Below are 8,861 nucleotides of genomic sequence, written 5' to 3' on the forward strand. Positions count from 1 at the left end.
TTGTTTGTAGTTGAACAAATGGTAGTATGAGAACAAGAGATTAAGTTCAGAGTTTTCCAACAATAAGTTATTTCTGAAGACTAAACTAAAAAAAAACTACTCCTCCTGAACAGGCCATGAAAGCCCAGCAGTACCGATCGGCCGCCATGTCATCCTAAGACCATAGGCATCACTGGATGCGGATATGGAGGGGCATGTGGTCAGCACACCGCTCTCCCGGCTGTATGTCAGTTTCCGAGACTTCTCCATCAAGTAGCTCCTCAATTTGCCTCACAAGGGCTGAGTGCACCTCACTTGCCAACAGCACTTGGCAGACCGGGTGGTAACTCATCCAAATGCTAGCCCAGCCCGACAGCACTTAACATTGGTGATCTGATGGGAACCGGTGTTACCACTGTGGCAAAGCCGTTGGCATCTGAAGACTAACTGGAATAATTTCCTGAAATGAAACTGTAAGTTTTGTCTGTTTTGTGTGATAGGAGGCACATTTTTATTCATTTTAATGCAAGATATTCATGGTGTACAATGTATTCTCATTGCTTTACTAAAAACAGATGTCCCAATTTGATTAGGATATTCCTTGAAACAGAGCTGGCAGAAGTGTAGCACATTGTGGTAATTTTATGTTGCATGAAATGGAGATGGACTCTCTCATGATGTCAGACTTATTTAATTGCACGTGGCTTGGATGAGATTGCTAGGTAATGCATCAGTCTTACATATTTCTTCATTGTTGTTGGCACACCAAACAACACTAATGCAGTATACGGTAGGCTTATACAATGATATGCGTAAGACCAAATCGTTTTTAAATGTGGTAACTGGTGTTTCAGTCCTTTTAAGTATTTGGAAAATAATATAGACATTAATTGATTGAAGAGAGAGCTAAATAATGCTGTTTTTAACAATTTCTGGTTTGGTGTTGCATCAGAGAAAGGAAAATTTTCTTGTATTGTTGTAAAACTTCAAATACACACGTTACCCTTTAGGTTGCTAAGGCAGTGGAGAAGGAAGGCTGTTTGCCTGTTTGTGATGCTCCATTTCAGCAACATAGTGAAGAGTGTGTGGAACAAGCTGTTGTTGCTGTAAGTCTAACCCAGTTCAGGTTATGACTGGTGTTAAAAAATCAGTGTTCAGAGGTCCTGTAATTTTCTACATGAGCAATTTTATGTGTACGTTGGTCCTTTTGCATTCATGTATGAGGATAGTAACACGATACATTACATTTGAAGCGCACCACATCACATCAGAAAAGTTGAGACGGGAACAAACCTCTGGAGATTCAAGTCTTTCATTTGTCTGCAATAGGCTCCATGGCTAAACTGGCATTTTGTACAGCACCAATGGACAATTCTTCTTAAAAGCTAAACCATAGCATGTATTAACCAGTTTCAGTTGATAATGATTAATAATAATAATACATAGTTTGAATGAAACTCTGTAGCAATAAAGTTAGTTAAACTGATCGTAAGCTCATATATATATTTCTACTTCAGCAAAAGTACAGTGAACAGTCACATGTTACAATAGTTCTTTCCTCTTTGTTTTGGCACTTAAGGACATATAAACATTAACAAAAGCTCTTGAAGCTCATCAGAATAATTAAAGTAGTATCACATTTGCCATTGCAGAATATTAAATCAAAGGAAAGTGTCACAAATGTTGAACCAGTGATTAAATTTGTAACACATTGCTGGTGCTTATATTATGTGATATACAGAAATGACACATCAACAATCTCCTAATTGTTTCATTTGTTTTCTGTTGTGGGGTTAAATGAAGTTTGTTTATGTTTGTCATACATTGCTAATACTATCTACATTATTTTTCTAAGAGAAAACTTCATATTGTTTTTGTATAAAGTTTATTTATAAATTTAAAGTAGTTGATAGACTTTTATGCTGTATAAATTACAAGATATGTTACTTTGAAAGCTATTCCATATTGACTTAACAAACATACAGAGGGCATATTTTATAAGATCCAGATTTCTTGGATGTTAAGCTAGATTCTAGACAAACACTTCCCAAATGACACAGATACATTTTCAACAATACACTAATAAACATTTTCTTTTTGTAGGAGACTTAAGCGTTATAAAGACAGTTGAGACCACACATACTGATTAAGTCAGTTCACCTGTATAATACCCAAAGAATAATTGATAGATTTGTTTATGTTATAAAAAAGATATGCTTTGCATCATAAAAAACAAATATTTCAGTTTTATTTGTGTGAAGCTTTGACATAAGGTCCTTCTCTTTGTGTTATTAGAATAGTAATTGTTTAAAACTATGTAGCATGTTAATTTTTTTTTACTTCACTGTGGCATTTAGTGGTTAGTACTATATAAGAAAAAAATAAATCCAGGTAGTAAGCTGATATAAAACTGGATTCATCACAATGGAGATATGACTGTAAAATTTATAAGATATCTACAAATTATACATTGAAATTGCCTATAGCAAAATCTATTGTAAAATTTTTTGTATCATATTTTCTGTTTTGGAGCTATTATTTAGATTATGAAGCAGTATGTTATTGGTCTCAAAATGTGGAGAATTGGAAATCTTTGGAAGAACCTTTACATATATAGGCATATAGGCATTTTTTCTTTATTTTCCACAATTCATTCCAATATGTTTATTCAGATGAATAATATGATCATGTATGTAAATAATCATTATAAAATTGTGTAGTGCTTCTGGGTACAAGATGATGATCAAATAGAAATTGTTATGAAGGTCAATTAGTGTTTTTTTTTCTAAAGTGTCTTAAGTCAATGCAGACCGAAAGATTGAAGCAATAGGGAAAAATAGAAATTCCTTAAATAAGTGTATCCAAAATTCACAGATACTTTGTCCTTTTTGAAATTAACTCTTTAGAAATTTTTTATAATATGTCTCAGTCTCAGGTCACCTTTTTTGTCACCAAAGGCTGAAATATATAAGAAAAAAAATTCTTTTACAAGGTGGTCGCTGTATTATTCAAAGGCAATATGACCAGTTTGTGTAAATCCGAAGGCTTGTGAAACATTTGAAGAACAATATGTAAGACAGAGAAGAAACACCAACTGCTGACTAACTGACTCAGGAGGACCCATCACAGAGCTGGCAGATACAGAAACACATCAAATTATTAGCCTTTCTTCAGAGGAAAGTCAGACATGTTGTATGAAAAGATAAAGGAAAACATATGGATGAAGGAGAGAGGAGAAAACCACTGCAAAAACCCAAAGCCTCCAGCTATTTTCTCCTCATGAACAACTTTTGTCTCTCCTGAACTACAATTTGGATTGACCTGTCGTCATATCCTTTGCCTTTATGCTTTTCCTCACCTTCTCATGTTTACTGTTTGTCCTTCCTATGAAAAAGGAAATTAATTTCTTTACTTTGAGATTAGATGTGTATTTTTTCTGGCTGTATGTTTGGCAGTCTTGCTGTAATCCTCCTGTCTGTGCAGCTAGTATGTAGGCATTCCTTTATTGTCCCATGTATTGTCTCTCTGCATATTTGAATTTTCTGTTTTACAAGAATTTTGCAAATAATAACAACCGATACTGGATATAATGTCAATTGTATTTTGAATTTGCTTACATATGTGAAATTAGAAAATTATTTCATGAAACAAGAAATAATGCAAAAGTATTTCATGAAACAAGATATAATACAAAATTATTTCATGAAACAAGGTATAATGCAAAATTATTTCATGAAATAAGATATACGGTAATGCGTTGAAAGCAGCATTCATTCACAGAAAGGTAGCTTGAGGCCCTGAGTGTACTCAGTAACCTCACATAATCATAAAGGAAAATTTCAAATGTTGAGGTAGCTGCTGGCACCTGGCTTGGCACTTGGAGGTGGGTCTGGAAGAACACTATTAACTGTTATTTGGCTATCGATAGCAATCTGGAACAATAGTGTGAGAAAGCTTTTAGAAGTAGGCTTTAAGTATAACATCACTCTTCTAAGATACTATGAGATGGTCAGCTGAGATTGTTCTCATAATAAAAAACACATTTTTTGACATGTTTTTTACTGCTGAAGGTAAACTTTGCTGAAGCTACAGACATCCTGCAGGTAATTAAGGCAATTCACAGCTCTTTCACAGCTCTTTAAAACTGAGTTGACATGCTGTTTCCCCAGTGTTACATTGGAAATAGTTAGTGGAGGTTTTAACAATATGAATATTAGAATAGACTGCTTCTCACCACATAGATGAGGCATCAAACAGCAGGTAGGCATATTTAATAGTAGACTGTTAGATTTTTGTCTATCAGGTGAAGTCCTTCATCACATGGAGAGATTCTCTCTTTCCTGAGGTGAAGGCATCCAGCCACAGTGGGGCATACTGGATGGGTGGTTTATCTATTTTAGAAGGCGTGCAGAAGGTGGAAGTCCAGTCAGGAAGTAGTAGTGGTGAGGAGAGAAATAGACTCGTGGGAGAGATGCCAGGATGGACATAGGGATTTTAGGAGGGACTGGAGATCATGCCCAAGAGCTAAAAATGTAAAAGGCTACTGTTAAGTTTGCCCACCTGCTTTTCAATGGTTCCTCTATGTGATGAGCAGTAATCTCTCCTACTATTCATATCATTATTTAATTCTGGATTTTCAGTTGTTAGATTAGTGAAAGTTCTATCTAGTTTAGCAGAAGATTTATATGAAATGATAAATTATATATTTCTTATAAGATTTAACAGTGTTTGATCTGTTTCCTTGACATAATAAATTTAGTTACTGAATGTAATGTTACTTATTAACATTTGGAAAGTATTTGGTGTTTAACTTGAAGCCACCTTCTACTAACTGTTATGTTCAGATAACTAAATGGTTTCTTGCCTGAGAAAGTTCAAATGCGAATCCTATGAGCCATTTTCATGGGTGTTCACTGGACATAAGTTAGGAAGATTCCCTCTTCTTCACATACTGAGGGTGTTGTGTGTATAGGGCCTATCTCTTTTTTTTGTGACCATGGCACTATGGTGTCTGTGTTGTTGTGGATGATTATGGAAATGAAAGTAAGGTGAGTGTAAAACCTTGGAAACAAATTTTAACCATATCAATTTTGACATTTCCTTTGAACGGATGGAACACTATCAGTACCATCATGTCATAACCCTTTGAAACAGAGGGAAGAAGTTTGATGTTTAGCTATGGGCAGTGATCGCAGTACGGTGACCATACATTGTGTACCACCATATCTTTTCCCCATACTTACAAAATACCTGTCAGAATAAATTTAATCCTCACAGGATTTGGAGTGTCTACTCATGAATACAAGTTCTCAACTACCGAGATGAGGTGAGTACTAAGACATAATATGGATTCACAGTTTACTCACTGGGGGCTTTTTTTAATGTTCTCATAAATAACACCTGCATTTTTGTTATGTGGATGGCATAAGGCACTAAGGGAATGTGCATGTAAGAAACAAGATATAACAGAATCTTAATATTGCATTTTCATTATGGCAAACAGCATGTCATGAGAGGTAATCATTGTTTGGGTACAACCTTTTCTGAACACATTCCATGTAGCTGAATAAATTTCAGATATGGTATTTGTTTACAAAATTATTTACTGGTATGGAAATCTTATGTGTATATTACAGTGCATAATCAGATAACTGCAAGTACAAGATGAAAAAATAGAAAACCAGAAAAGGAAATATGTAGCTCTATTTCTTGTAGCTTGGGAAGTAGCAAAGAGTATTTGTTTTAAATCCCATGAAAATGGCATATTTATATTTAGAATTTTCAAGGGAAAATAGTAGTAGATCTATAGTCAGTGGATTACTTGCAGACTTGGAAAAAGAACTACTAAAAGAAGCAACTGAACTTTCAAGATAGATTACATAATAACATGAAGAAAAAATTTCTGACCTACTAGATGAAGTCCTGAAACAATGTATAATTACAGGACAAATTTTTCTCGAGGTGAGAAATTTAATTTTTAATTCTACAAGAATATAAAGATGTTCAAAAGAAACAGTATAAAATAACCATCAAATAATACTGATATAGCAATAGTGTTCATGATAAACAGTATGTAAACCAAAGCAAGAGGAGATACACAAGACAAAAATGAGAAGTAAGAAAAGGGAAGTGAATCAAAGAAAGAATGAGAAGTCAGGGTGCCAAATTTAGTGAAGTAAACAACAGGGCAAGAGGTTACAAAGAAATAAGGAACTAACGGAAGTAGAGAGAAATCCATCTGGGCTGTGTGACTGCTGAAATGAGGATGTACGTAAAATGGAAGTGTCACTCCAGTCTTTGTTCAAAAGCCACACTTCAATGTTTGTGCAAATGACACTGGCGGAGGAGGGCAATTTACGTATTATTTGGTCAACATTTGTGCTTATACTTAAGCAATATTCTATTATTTTACTGGTTTTTTGCTTCAAGGCACACATCTGTTATGGAACAAAAACATTAAATTATAGAATGATATTAGATAGTGATTTATAATATAGAGATTTATGCCTTTAGTCCCACTGAGTTGGAGTAATTTTTACTGCTATTGTGAAAAGTGGTTCAGTTAACCATGCTATCAGAAAGCATTGACTGGCATATTGACTAAGAATGATCATGTTGAGAAAGAGTACATGATCTGTTACGGTAACTCTCAAATCCTTATACATCAACACCTTTCACACCACTCGTACATGGTTTTCTCCTTGTGTTTTACACAAGCATGTAATGAATTTCTTTGTTTTCCATTGACAACACAAGATTACAAGAAAACTCAAATGCTATGCCAACCCCCCCCCCCCCCCTTAAAAAAAAGCACTTCAGAAAAAACTGGTACAAGGGATGTAAATATTCTTTCTGTTTGACTCTTTTGTCATTCTCACTTACAGCCATCAACCTCATGTAATAAAAAATATGCTTCTCCAACTGGGAGATTACACTCTGAATTATTTGAGTATGCAAAAAATACTAAAAAATATTATTTTTATTTAAACGGTCAGGAAACTCTTGCTCACCAGCAAATTCTAGTGTCAATTTGCGGCATTATACTGCGAAAAGCAAATACAAAATACAATAAATGTTACTTCACATCAAGCCACATAAGCCTGACTCAACCAGTAATTTAATGTTACTGAGATGTGCATTGTTGGAAAAACTTTTATTTGCCATGAGATATGTAACTCTAGTAATCAAGGATTCCAATTTATCACATTATCATTTTCCAGGTTAACTCTTGGTGCATGTTGGAGCCTGTCCACATTTGGAGAAAGGGATCATATTCCCCTTTTTGTCCAACTTTTTGGATGCTTAGTCCTGGTGTTGTGAATATAATAAAGTAATAACAGGAGAACAAGAAATCAGTTACAAAAGCAACTCACAAACCTCGGAAGAAGAAATTCCTGTAGAAGGATAACAATTAAAATGGTATGACATAATTACAAATAATTCCCTCAGATTAAATGTTTTACTCTGGAATAAAATGAACCAAGTGGTGAATGGAGTAGGGGCATTGTCAAATAATGATCCCTTAATTTTAGTTACTACAGTTAGATCCATGATAAGGGGAAAAACAACGATGTATTGTCTTGGAGACTGTGTGACCACATTTTCTTGTACTTTAAATTTAAAATTTTTTAAGGACAAAATCACATGAGTATTTCACAATACTGTCACTGATTTCAGTGCCAGGCATCATCTTCAGACTAAAGGCACATGTTTCAGGCAGTTTCAGTTGTATTGTTAACTCAACAGAAACTCCTTTCAGTGTCTGTCTTTAGTCTGAAGATGACAACTGGCTGCTTGAAACCAGTTACATCATTGTAAAATCCTCTTGTGATGTTGGTGGGGAAGGGGGATCTGTATTTGGTTGGCATATAATTGTAAAAAAAAAATAGTTTATTAGCACTGTAAATCAGAATAACTTTCATTGGCTACGTACTTTTTTATTCAGCTGTGTCTTTGTTGATGTCTGTTCAGGACATAATTTTGGAAATGAAGGCTTCATTAAAAAAACAAGCTGTCAATGTTTAGTTGTTGTATTTTTTATTTTAGTGAAGTCTGTTAGCCACCAGCACAAGCCATAATTTTTCTTTAATTAAATATGGTGAAAGGATTCATGATCTAATTACTGAGACTCAAAAATAAGGTGACTGAACAAAATCAGCTCATGTCCTGTAAGTTTCTTACAAAAGAATGGCCTTTATCATTTTGCAGTGGGTATTTTTGCATTAACAGTGCAGTTCAAATTTATTTATTTTCGTGTGCTTTAGGGTCACCTACCAAGCAATATTGTTGCATTTGTTTGAGTGAGTTATTATTTGTCATAAGTACATGTTTGTGATTTGGCAATGAGCTCAGAAGAAAGTGTACAGTGGGAAAAAGAAACGAGAAAGAAAGCAGAATGAACAAAGAACGAGTGCTCAGAAAGATAGTGCATGTACGGTATGAGGTACCCCTTATGCACACAACAATTGTTTTCACTTTTTATGTTACTTACTGCTAATGGTACCTACTTACAGTGTGACAATCATACATTTTAAGATAATGTGTGAAACTGACTATGCATGACTCAGCAACATTGATTTTAAACAACATTTCTCCAAAGTATTTTTTTTTTGGGGGGGGGGGGGGGGGGCAATTGTAGGCTCTCAAAAAGCTCATTGAACATCATATATCCTTATCCAAGCCAAGAATTCCCATTTATTTGATCCATCATGACACATATAAAAGGTATTCATTTGGAGGAAAAGAAAAAAAATTACAAACTGTTTCTGGGAGAGTTTGTCATTAATGTTGGTATACTTTCAATGTACATGGCATGACACCTGTTTGATGTCTGATACATCTGATATTTGCTATTAATGCCTAACATGCAAAAAGAAATTGAT

General features: G+C 34.5%; 1 pseudogene; it reads right to left on the bottom strand.

The window, feature by feature from the left end:
- Positions 1-295: 295 nt before the first annotated feature.
- Positions 296-413, bottom strand: LOC124722504 (annotated as a pseudogene).
- Between the last annotated feature and the right edge of the window lie 8,448 nt (positions 414-8,861).

This window comes from Schistocerca piceifrons, chromosome 1 (assembly GCF_021461385.2).
Source record: "Schistocerca piceifrons isolate TAMUIC-IGC-003096 chromosome 1, iqSchPice1.1, whole genome shotgun sequence".
In the NCBI taxonomy this organism is placed as follows: domain Eukaryota; kingdom Metazoa; phylum Arthropoda; class Insecta; order Orthoptera; family Acrididae; genus Schistocerca; species Schistocerca piceifrons.